We start from the raw sequence: 11345 nt of genomic DNA, 5'->3' as shown, positions 1-11345 counted from the left end.
CTTACTGCAAAAAAAAGGGAATAAAACTTTGAAAACACAAAATGTTAAAATCATCCACCACCTCACCATCCAGAAATAACCCTCATTAACATTTTTATCTATGTCCTTCCTTTCTATGAATCATACATTTTTATCACTCAATACACGTTCATTGCCTGCTTTCTGCACTTACTGATATATTGCGGACATTTTCCCCTGTCATTCTTCTATATCATTATTTATAATGGCCGAATAGGAATCCAACCTATGGATATACTGTGATTCACTTATGGATGTATCATAATTAGTTACCCAATTCCACATTGTTAAAACATTCAGATGGTTTCTAAATTGTTACCATTGTAAAATAATGTTGTAGGAGTTTCCTTACAAATAACCTATCTGATTATTTCCTTAGCATCAATTCCTGCAACTGTAACAACTCAGTTAAAGAGCAGTCACATTTAATACTTTGGAAACATATTGTCAAATTACCCTCCAGAAAGATTATACCAATTTGTTCTCCCATCAGCTGTATTTGAAAGTGCTTATTTCCTCATGCCCAGGTCAACACTGGGTATTATCATTACTTTTCTTCTTTGACAGTGTCAAATGATAGGCAAAAAATGGAAAAAATTTTAAGTGGCCTGGCATTTTTGTTTACTTTTCATTTTTGTTATAAATGAATTTGAACTTTTACTTTTTCATTGGCTATTTGTATTTGTTCCTTTGTAAATTGCCTGTCCTTGTCTTCTGCCCTTTTTTCCTATTGCAATTTTTATCTTCTTTATTGATTTGTAAACACTCTTTAGTGTTAACCGTTCATCATACCATACAAATTTTTCTCCACGTGTCATTATCTTTCTGCTTCTTTGGCATATAGAATTTTGACTTTCATACACCCAAGTCAATTTATCTTTTCCTTTATGTTTTCTGTCTTTGGTGCCATGTTTGAAAAGGCCTTCCCTTCTCCTAAAATGTATATTGTGTTTTTTCCTCTAGGTCTCTCATTTTGTTAATTACATTTAACTATTTAATGTATCTGGAATTTATTTTCTTGAAGTCTGAGGTCAGGCTATATAACTTTATTGAATAGTGGTGCCACAATTGTTAACTAGGAGAAATAATAGTTTCTCCTTAACATTTTTTGCCACCTTCAACTATCAAGGTCAGAATTGGGGACAGGTAAAGGACAGACACAAAACAACAAGTGTTTTATCAGAACTAGCAACATCATTAGTTTTGATTGTAGTTTAGAATTTAGATGGGACCGGGTGGCAGGCCCAGCACAGGGAGACCCTGAGTGTTTGTCTAATATGGTAGACAGTGTGGTTGATACTGGCTATTGGCTTGCTCATCTTTTATTCCCATGTCCTCTTTGTTTTTTAAGAATTTTTAAAAATTTTATTTATTTTTTTGGCTGCGTTGGGTCTTCACTGCTGTGCACGGGCTTCCTTTAGTTGCGCCGAGCAGGGGCTACTCTTCATTGCGTGCGCAGGCTTCTCATTGCAGTGGCATCTCTTGTTGCGGAGCATGGGCTCTAGGCTCGTGGGCTTCAGTAGTTGTGCCATGCGGGCTCAGTAGTTATGGCTCATGGGCGATAGAGCACAGGCTCAGTAGTTGTGGCGCACGGGCTTAGTTGCTCCACGGCATGTGGTATCTTCCTGGACCAGGGATGGAACCAGTGTCCCCTGCATTGGCAGGCAGATTCTTAACCACTGCACCACCAGGGAAGTTCTCCACTTCCTTCTAATGCACCTTCTGTGCTACAAAGACTGGAAAACTGAAAACCATACTTCACAGACTCTTTCGCAGCTTGAGTTCTAGGTTTGAAACAACTTCCACAAAATATGTGCATTTATGTGAGGTCTTAAAGGCAGAAATGAAGCCGAGACCACCTTCCCCGCCCCTATGGGCTCCTTGACCTTGGCAATGAAGGTCATGCAGACATGAGGATGTTCTGCAACAGCGTACCAGAATCTAGTCTCCAGCTTCCTGGGTGTCAAGAAGCAGTGACAGCGGTATTTCCTGAATCCAGCTTCTGTTCCCTGGGCCATTCTTGAACTCAAGCATTCCAGTGATGGTCTCAGAGGTAGTAGCCAACTGGTGAGTGGGTTCTATAAGATTCTGGGAGCCATTCCTTTAGGGCCAGCCTAGATCCCACTCTTCCAACCCTTCCAAGGCTTTTTAAAAATACCTAGGGACTTCCCTGGCTGTCCAGTGGTTAAGGCTCCATGCTTCCACTGCAGGGGGCACGGGTTCGATCCCTGGTCAGGGGACTAAGATCTCTGAAGCTGCACGATGCAGCCAAATTAATTAATTAAAAATATCTAATTTCCTTATTAAATCCCTTTCTACTGAAAGTACCTAGCATGATTTCTGTTTCCTATACTGAATCCTGACAGATATAGGCAACCAGGGTCAGGGTCCAGAAGCTTTTACCTATTCCCCTCAAGACCTGAGTCTGAAAAAATACATGTTAATGACAGGGGCCTTTCAGGTAGCAGCTGGCTCATACACAGGGTAAAACTCTTTATCCATCACCAGGCTGAGCCGCAGATACTGGCATTCTGCTTTTGGTTGAAGCCAACACTAGGTATAAATATATGAGCAGTGGAGGAGCAGAGAGGAAGGAGCCAGGAAGGTAACACAAAATGTCTACTATGTGTCAGGTACCATTCTAGACCATTTCAAATATTCTCATTTAATTCTTACAACACTCTGAAAGGTAAGTACAATTGTCCCCAACTAACCCAACCCTGTACATACACATTTCTGAATACAGTATGTTCATTTCCCTTGGGCTCAGAGCACTTAAAATAAAACATCTTACCTAGCATGGGGACCCAGGTGGTGAATGGGTCTAGATTCTAAGCCACTCTGAGAACCTCAGTTCCAGAAGTATATGACCTTGTGTCAAGTGCTCTGCAATTAACATGACTTGGCTCCAGTCTCAGTGTCTACTTCTTTCTGCTCTGCTACCAACTGGTAAGTTTCCTTTGGGTCATGAATCAAACTTCCTAAGGCAATAACCTGTGCTTGTTCATCTTAAGCCTGGGCCATAAAAGTCAGCTGCCAGGCTGTGCATGGACAGCATCCCTCAAAGGCAGGCATCTGTCCCTGGTCCCATCAGCTGCGACTGAGACAAGGGAGTCCCAGGTCCTACTGGCTACTCAGCAGGAAGATGAACAGGAAAGACCATATTTTGACATCCGTTGAAAAATCAGAGTATTAGGAAACACTGAGCCCACATTTCCACAGGCAACAGGGGCAAGGAGCCCCCCCACACCCCCCCCCCACTTTATATTGCAGTTTGAGAAATCCTAAATTCCTTCCAGCCCTAACAATGTTTAGTCCTGAGATTCTACACTCTTCTGGATTCCTGTACACTGAAAACATTGTGGATTGACATGGGCCTCACTGAACAGATAATTTGGAAACAGGCTGGGGCTGCGTTTCATTCATCCACCGATGTGATTTTTAAATAGGGACTCTACATTTCCACACTATAAAGTCATTATTCTCCGCTATTGGAGTTCCTGGAGTTTTCAGCGTGCCGTGTATTATCATGACCCTGTCAAAATGAAAATCTTATAGAGAGTCTGCAAGGGCCTTATCAAATCAAGTGGAAGTGATTAAGGACAGTAGAAAAAATTAGAACAATTATATACATATTATTAAATAATGCAACAGATGAGAACCCAGCTAGTCCTCAGATTTTCATAAGTAAGTCTTACAATTTGCTGTTTTGTTGACTCAATAGCAAATTATCAATTCATTAAATGATGAAACCATTTATCAAAACTGTGAATGACAAAGCAATCAGAGACTGGGATAATCAGACTCTGAGTCTGTTCTTTGTGTAGAATTCAAATGCACCCAGTACAATACCATTTTGTACTTAATGTCATTCATCTAATCAGCATATTTCTGCTCCAATGTGAGATCTTTGTTTGAACATGAAATGCAACAGATATGGAAGCCACAAAAATCTCATTTATAAAATCATAACAAGCATGTTATGATGGTTGTCAAAATTAATTAAACCTAATTTGCTCTATTTTCTAAGCTTAAAATTGACACAAAATGTTCTTGTGAAAGGCAAAAATGCTAAAAGATCACAGACATAGGTATAAAAGTGAATATTTTTCAATGCCTGCGTTTTGTTTTAGGGACCTAGTTAATACTGATTTTGACAAATTGGATTCCTTCAAATGTTTGAAACAATCAGTTGAATATGAACATTCACTCTATGAAAGTATAAACCTTTGGCTTCTTTTGAGTAATAATGAGTCCCACTGATGCAATTACAGGAAGTATAAATTTAGAAAACCTCTATTAACACACAACTTCTCAGAAAGACATTTTTTTCTAAGGCAAGGGACATCTTTATTTCAAATTACATTGTCATCTTGATCATCCTCTATTTAGAGCCAAAGTTCTGCGTACACCAGTGCTTCTCAAACTTTGATATATGTCAGAAACACTCAGAGAGGCTGCTAAACGTGCAGATTCCAGGACCCCAAGCTGGTCTTGATTCAAAAGATAGGGCCTAAAAATAATCTGTATTTTCTACCGTATGCTAACTCATATATATGGAAGCTAAAAAAAAATGGTACTGATGAACCCAGTGACAGGGCAAGAATAAGGACGCAGATGTAGAGAATGGACTGGAGGATACGAGGTGGTGGGGGGGTGAAGGGGAAGCTGGGACGAAGTGAGAGAGTAGCATTGACATATTTACACTACCAACTGTAAAATAGATAGCTACTGGGAAGTTGCTGCATAACACAGGGAGATCAACTCGATGATGGGTGATGACTTAGAGGGCTGGGAGAGGGAGGGTGGGAGGGAGTTGAGGGAGGAAGGAGATATGTGGATATATGTATAAATACAGCTGATTCACTTTGGTGTACCTCAAAAGCTGGTACAAGAGTGTAAAGCAATTATATTCCAATAAAGAGCTTAAAAAATTCAAAAATAAATAAATACAGCTGATTCACTTTGGTGTACAGCAAAAACTGGCACAACAGTGTAAAGCAATTATATTCCAATAAAGAGCTTTAAAAAAAATCTGTATTTTCACAGATAACCCAGACAGTTCTTTTGTAAATGTTCCAAGGACCACACTGTGAGAAACACTGACTCACACCATGTTTTCTTTCTCCCTTTGTGTTACACTGTTTTGAATCCTCGCATTATAAATCCTTTTAGTATCTCTCTTGAGTACTTTCTGTATGCCCTAATCAACCTCCACTAATATTCCCTGGGCCCCATCTTGTCTCATTAGCCCAAACTGGAAGAAGTTACATTTTCTACATTTTCCTCCTCCAGATTCATACCTTTCTGGCTGCAGCCTCCTTTGAAAGCACCAATTAGGTGGACCCTTCTAGAAAACTTCCAGTCTTCCCTAAGCCAATCAGATTCCTAAGTGTTTCCTAGCAGGAGCTCTTCAAGTAAACACATAAGCTCTGTTTCTTGCAAACCTCCCTGTTACTAAGGACAGGCTCATCTAAGCCTTTAGTGTCCTCAATACTACAGAGTGCATGAGATAAAACAAAGGAGGAGGACCTGAAACCCATCTGTTTAACATCTTTTTAGCAGCTCAAGAAAAAAAATAGTTGTCAGTGAAGAGCTAGAATCATGTTTTCATGAAAATTCACAATTGTCTGTTGGTACGGATTATCCAAGTTATCATTGAGCCCTCATACCACAGATAGAGAATAGATAGCAGGCCATCACCTGGGGACTCACTTGTGGAGCTTTTCATATAGATCAATGCCTGGGCCCTGCCCTAGACCAGGGTTTCTCAACTTTGGCATTACCGACATTTCGGTCAGATAATTTTTTGTCATAAGGGGCTGTCCTTAGCCCACAAAGCTTAAAATATTTACTATCTGGCCCTTTACATAAAAGATTTGATGATCCCTGCAGTAATCGCATTAGCCACTTACTCTCTGAGTTTTCAGGGAGACGGAAGCTAGGGAGGAGAGGCAGAAGTGAGATGGTAAACTTCTATTATTTGTTTTAAACCATATAAATGAAGATGAGATAGCATAAAGACATCACAATGCACTGAAAGAGAAAACACAATTTCTTCCTCTAAATTAAATTTCTTTTTGAAAAAATATTCTACGTCTATTTTCACTGGCAAGACGTTGTCTTGGGAATTAAAATGCTTCCTATTTGTTCATGCTTGCTGGAATTCTTTTTTCCTGGAGGTCATCAAAAGCTCTGAGCTTTACTTCTTCTATCTTATCTACTACAGAACCACCTCCTGGAAAAAGAGCCTATTAGTAGCTGATTTTCCTAAGCCCATCTCAGTGTTCCTGACTTAGAAGTCTGCCCCTGCTGTATGGGAACATAGCCTGTGAATAATGAATGGTCACAGCAAGGCTGCGGAGGTCTGATTAAAACAACTGCTTCTATGCATTGAAATAGTTACAGATGAAATGATATGATGTCTGGGAGTTGCTTCAAAATAATGGGAGAGAGTAGGTGGAGATATATATGAAACAAGAGTGACTATCTCTAATAATTTTTGAAGCTGAACAATAGGCACTGTGTGTTCATTACGTTCTTTCCCCTATATTGGAAAATATTTCAGAATTTCAATAATAAATTTTTTATTAAAAAGAAAATCTGCTTCAAGTGCCAGATGAGGCCAAAAATGCCTAAAAACAAAAAGGAAAGATCATCAATTTTCTTCTGAAGCAGCACTTTTAATGTTTTGATTTGATGGACCTTGGACCATGAGGAGACAATTCCCCAAAATTCTTTAGCCCTAATTCTTAGCAAAATACCTAGCATGATGTAGGTGCAAGATAAGTATTTCTTGAATCAATGAAAAAATCCAGGTCCTTTATGCTTGCAAGATCCTCCAGGAGAGTAATAACAATCATGATAACAGCAATAAGTAACAACTATTGCGAGTTGATTATGTGCCGGGTACTGCGTCAAATGCTGGGAATACATCATTATTTCCTTCAAGCCTTATTACAACCTTGTAAGTTTCATAAGGGCATGAATTTTTAGCGTTTATTCACTGGTGTGTCCCCAGTGCTTAAAACATGACTGACATAATAAATATTTATTCAATGAATACATCTAACTTAAATACTATTATCATAACCCTTATGCAGATGAAGAATCTGAGTCTTAAAAAGGTTAAGTGACCTGCCCAGCTAGCAAATGGCAGAGTTGGATTCAAATCCAGATAATATAACTCAAAAAACTCTCTTTCAAACACTGGCTATACTGATGCTGATTCACAATTTAAAGTCTTGTCTATTATAACTGTGCCAGCCAGTGACCTTCAAAGGCCCTAAAAAGTACAACATATGATGAAAATATTTTGATAGCAACTCAAACTGAACAGACTTGAGAGTATGGGACTGCTTGGAACAGGAATAAAAGGGAACTTAAACATAAAAATGGGTCTCTCCCAAACACCTATATGAAAGATCATTGTGAAATTTTAGAAGCATTCCCATTAAAGTTAGAATGAAGGAAAATATAAACTACCACCACTATTATTTATCATCGTATTGGAGGTCATAGACAAAGCAATAAGACAACAATAAGACAATTCTGTTAGAATTGAAAAGGAAGAGACACATCATCATTGTTTTTAAACAAAATAACCTATTAGAAAATCCACAAAAAGCTTAAAAACTACTAAAACTAAGAGAGTTTACAAGATTGTTGGATACAATATATGTTCTTATTTATTAGTAGCAACCAATTTAAAATGCAAAATTAATTTTAAAATGTTTTAGTTATTCACCATAAATTTCAAAACTCCATGGTATCTAGGAGTAAATATAGTAAGAGTTATATAAGATCTTTATGAATATATAAGATGTAAAGGAAGATCTAGATAAATGAATATGTCATGTTCATAGATGGAAATTATGCATAGATATCAATTCTCTTCAAATTGACTTGCTAATTCACTGAAATTTCAGTAAAAATTCCACTGGAATTAAGAATAAAGGGTCAAGAATAGACAAAATGATCTTGCACAAGAACAAGGAATCTTGCCTTACAAGATTTTAAGACTTATAAGGAACAGTATATTTTAAATGTGATACTGGTATAGCAATATGCAAGCAGACAACTGGAACAGATTAGAAAGCCAATAAGGAGTCTATGTATATATAGGAACTTGACATATGAAAGAGATGGGATTATAATTCAGTGGGGAAAAAAAAACAGATTATTCAAAAAGTTGTGCTTTCCAGGTTGAAAATGAGACTGTTAGAAAACTGTACCTGACATCACTCACACAAAATAAATTCCAATGATTTAAAGGCCTAAAGGGGATGTTGTAAAGCTTTTTCGAAACGAATATAAGAGACTCTAGGAGACATAAGAAAGGATTTACTAAATTCAACACTAAAGGCACAAACCATGGAGGGAAAAATTGATGTTTGCTTACATTTAAATTTTAAACTTTCATATGAAAAAAGCCACCATTAAAAGGTTACAATATGAGGGCTTCCCTGGTGGCACAGTAGTTAAGAATCTGCCTGCCAGTGCAGGGGACATGGGTTCCATCCCTGGTCTGGGAAGATCTCACATGCTGCAGAGCAACTAAGCCCATGGGCCACAACTGCTGATCCCACGTGCTGCAACTACTGAAACCCGCAAGCCTAGAGCCTGTGCTCCACAACAAGAGAAGCCCCCGCACCACAATGAAGAGTAGCCCCCACTTGCTGCAACTAGAGAAAGCCTGTGCGAAGCAACAAAGACCCAACACAGCCAATAAATAAATAAATATTTTTTTAAGTCTATTTTAAAAAAATGGTTACAATATGAGCCACAGACTAGGGAAACATTTATATTATAAAATATATCTATATTGGGACTTCCCTGGCAGTCCAGTGGTTAAGGCTCTGCACTTCCACTGCTGGGGCACAAGTTTGATCCCTGGTTGGGGAACTAAGGTCTCACATGCTGTGCAGTACGGTCACAAAATATATATATATATATATACACATATATATATTTATATTATAGTATTTATTATATTAATATATTAGTATCTAGAATATATAAAGAGCTCACTAAAACTGTAAGAAAAAGACAGCACAATAGAAAAATGGAGAAAGAGGAAACCGAACTGGCCAAAAAATAATATTAAAAAAATGTGAAACCTCACTTAAAATCAGAGAAATAGAAAGTAAAACGAATAAGATTTGTGTCACAGCTGTCATATTGACAAAGAATTTTAAATCTGATAACATCAGGTGTTGGTGAGGATGTGGGGAAACAGGAGCCCTGATACCTGGGTGGTGGGAGTGTGAATATCCACAACCTTTAGGGAAAAAAATTTGACAACACCAAGTAAAACTGAAGCTGTGCATCCCTACAGACTCAGTCATTCCTCATCTACCTACATACCCCAGAGCTCCAGTTCTCAAAGTGTAGCCTGTGGACCCACGGGAGTGTCTGAGATCCTTTTAACGGGTCCATGACAACCGTTTTCATAATACTAAGAAGTTGTCTTTTTCACTATGTTGCTATTTGCACTAATGATGCAAAATCAGTGGTGGTTACTAATAAGAAAAAAATATCAAATTGTACACTTTAAATATATTCGGTTTATTGTACGTCCATTATATCTCAATAAAAGCCCTAAAAATAAAATGGTGGGTTGTGGTGGGATGAATAATGGTCCCCAAAGATATCCAGTTCCTAATCCCTTGCAACCTGTGACTGTTACCCTATATGACAAAAAGGACTTTGCTGATGTGATCAAGTTAAAGATCTTGAGATAGAGAGATTATCCTGGATGATCTGCGTGGGCCCTAAATGTAATTACAATTGTCCTTATAACAGGGAAGCTATAATGAGGAGTCTGACTCCATTTTCTGATGTTTGACTGCTGACAGCCTTTAAGCTTTACTCCTTTTTCTTCCCCCTTCTCCCTGAGTGCTCCCTCCTTTGGCACTGATGGGAGAGTCAAACCACATAAGCCCCTACCTGTGCACAGGAACTCTCACCCTGGCCCTACCCACTAACCACAACAAAAAAAATTATTTATTCATTCATTGGTTTGTTTGTTTAAAAAAGAAAAAAAAAAGGAACTCAAGCTTCTGACCTGCTTGAGAGGTTTGCTCTGCTCCACCCAGAAAAGCCTCAATTGTGTAAGTAATAAAGCTTATCATTACCCTCTTGGTGTGTGCACGGCATCATCAGTCTTGACATCCACATCAGTTTAGGGGTGGGAGGGTCCTTCCTGTCTCTTTAGGATGGTCACAACAGAGACAGAAGAAGATCTGAACAGAAGAAGAAGGCAACGTGACAAAAGCAAGATGCTACACTGCTGGCTCTGAAGGTGGAGGAAGATATCACAGAACAAAGAAATGAAGAAGTGCAACTCTAGAAGCTGGAAAAAGCAAGGAAACGGATTCTCCTCTAGAGTTTGGAGGGAGTGTAGCCCTGCCAACATCTTCATTTCAGCCCCGTGAAGCTGATTTCAGACTTCTGAACTCCAGAACAACAAGAGAATAAATATGTATTGTTTTCAATCACCATATTCATAGTAACTTGTTACAGCAACCCTAGGAAATCAGGAAGTGACACCAAATGGTATTAGTAGTCATGGTGTTCATCACCACCATATGCAGCTTTTTCTTTTTTAATGTCAGTTGCACTTAAGAATGTCTTTAACGGAGCAATGAAAACTAATGTTACAAATATTGACCCTTGAATACATGGGTTTTTAATATTTTGTGTGACAAAATAAGAAGTGTGCATAAACATTTCCACTACATCCTGAATTATAATAATTGCCTCAAAGACAAACACTTGTGCAATTTAAAAGCAACTTTTTTCATGAAACACCATTTTTACATGAAAGACTTACTGACAGTCAAACTTTGGTTATTCAGACTTGGGTTCTTGGCAGACGTCTCCTCTAAAATTAACAAAGTGAGCCTCTCACTTCAAGGAAAACAACTGACAGCACTTTTGCCAATTATAAAATTCAAGTTTTTGAGTAAAAATTAGAATTTTAGAAAACTTGTATCTGCCACCATGAGCTTGACAGCTTTCCAGAACATAAATACTTTCCTGATGAGATCAACGGTTATAGTAACAATTGTAATATTTTTACATTGTATCATGAAATATGTCAATATTTGGAAGATGTACATAACTCAGTGAAACAATATTTTTCAAATGATCAATGCATGATGTTATAAAATCATGCATGGGTAAAAAATCTATTCAAAGTGAGGCTATACTAATGGATTTTTCATATATGAAAACACAAAAAGTTCACTGATGATATGGTTTCAGATTGTATATTGGAACTAACCTCTAAGAAACTTCCACCTGTCAAATTTTGGTGTATTATC

At 38.0% G+C, this 11345-nt stretch overlaps 1 pseudogene; it reads left to right on the top strand.

Moving 5' to 3' along the window:
- Window positions 1-1928: 1928 nt before the first annotated feature.
- The window catches only part of LOC130841395 (tyrosine-protein kinase Fer-like), a 49277-nt pseudogene continuing 39860 nt past the window's right edge, over window positions 1929-11345 (top strand).

The sequence above is a fragment of the Hippopotamus amphibius genome, chromosome X (genome assembly GCF_030028045.1).
Source record: "Hippopotamus amphibius kiboko isolate mHipAmp2 chromosome X, mHipAmp2.hap2, whole genome shotgun sequence".
NCBI lineage: Eukaryota > Metazoa > Chordata > Mammalia > Artiodactyla > Hippopotamidae > Hippopotamus > Hippopotamus amphibius.
This window is presented reverse-complemented; position numbering and strand designations above follow the sequence as displayed.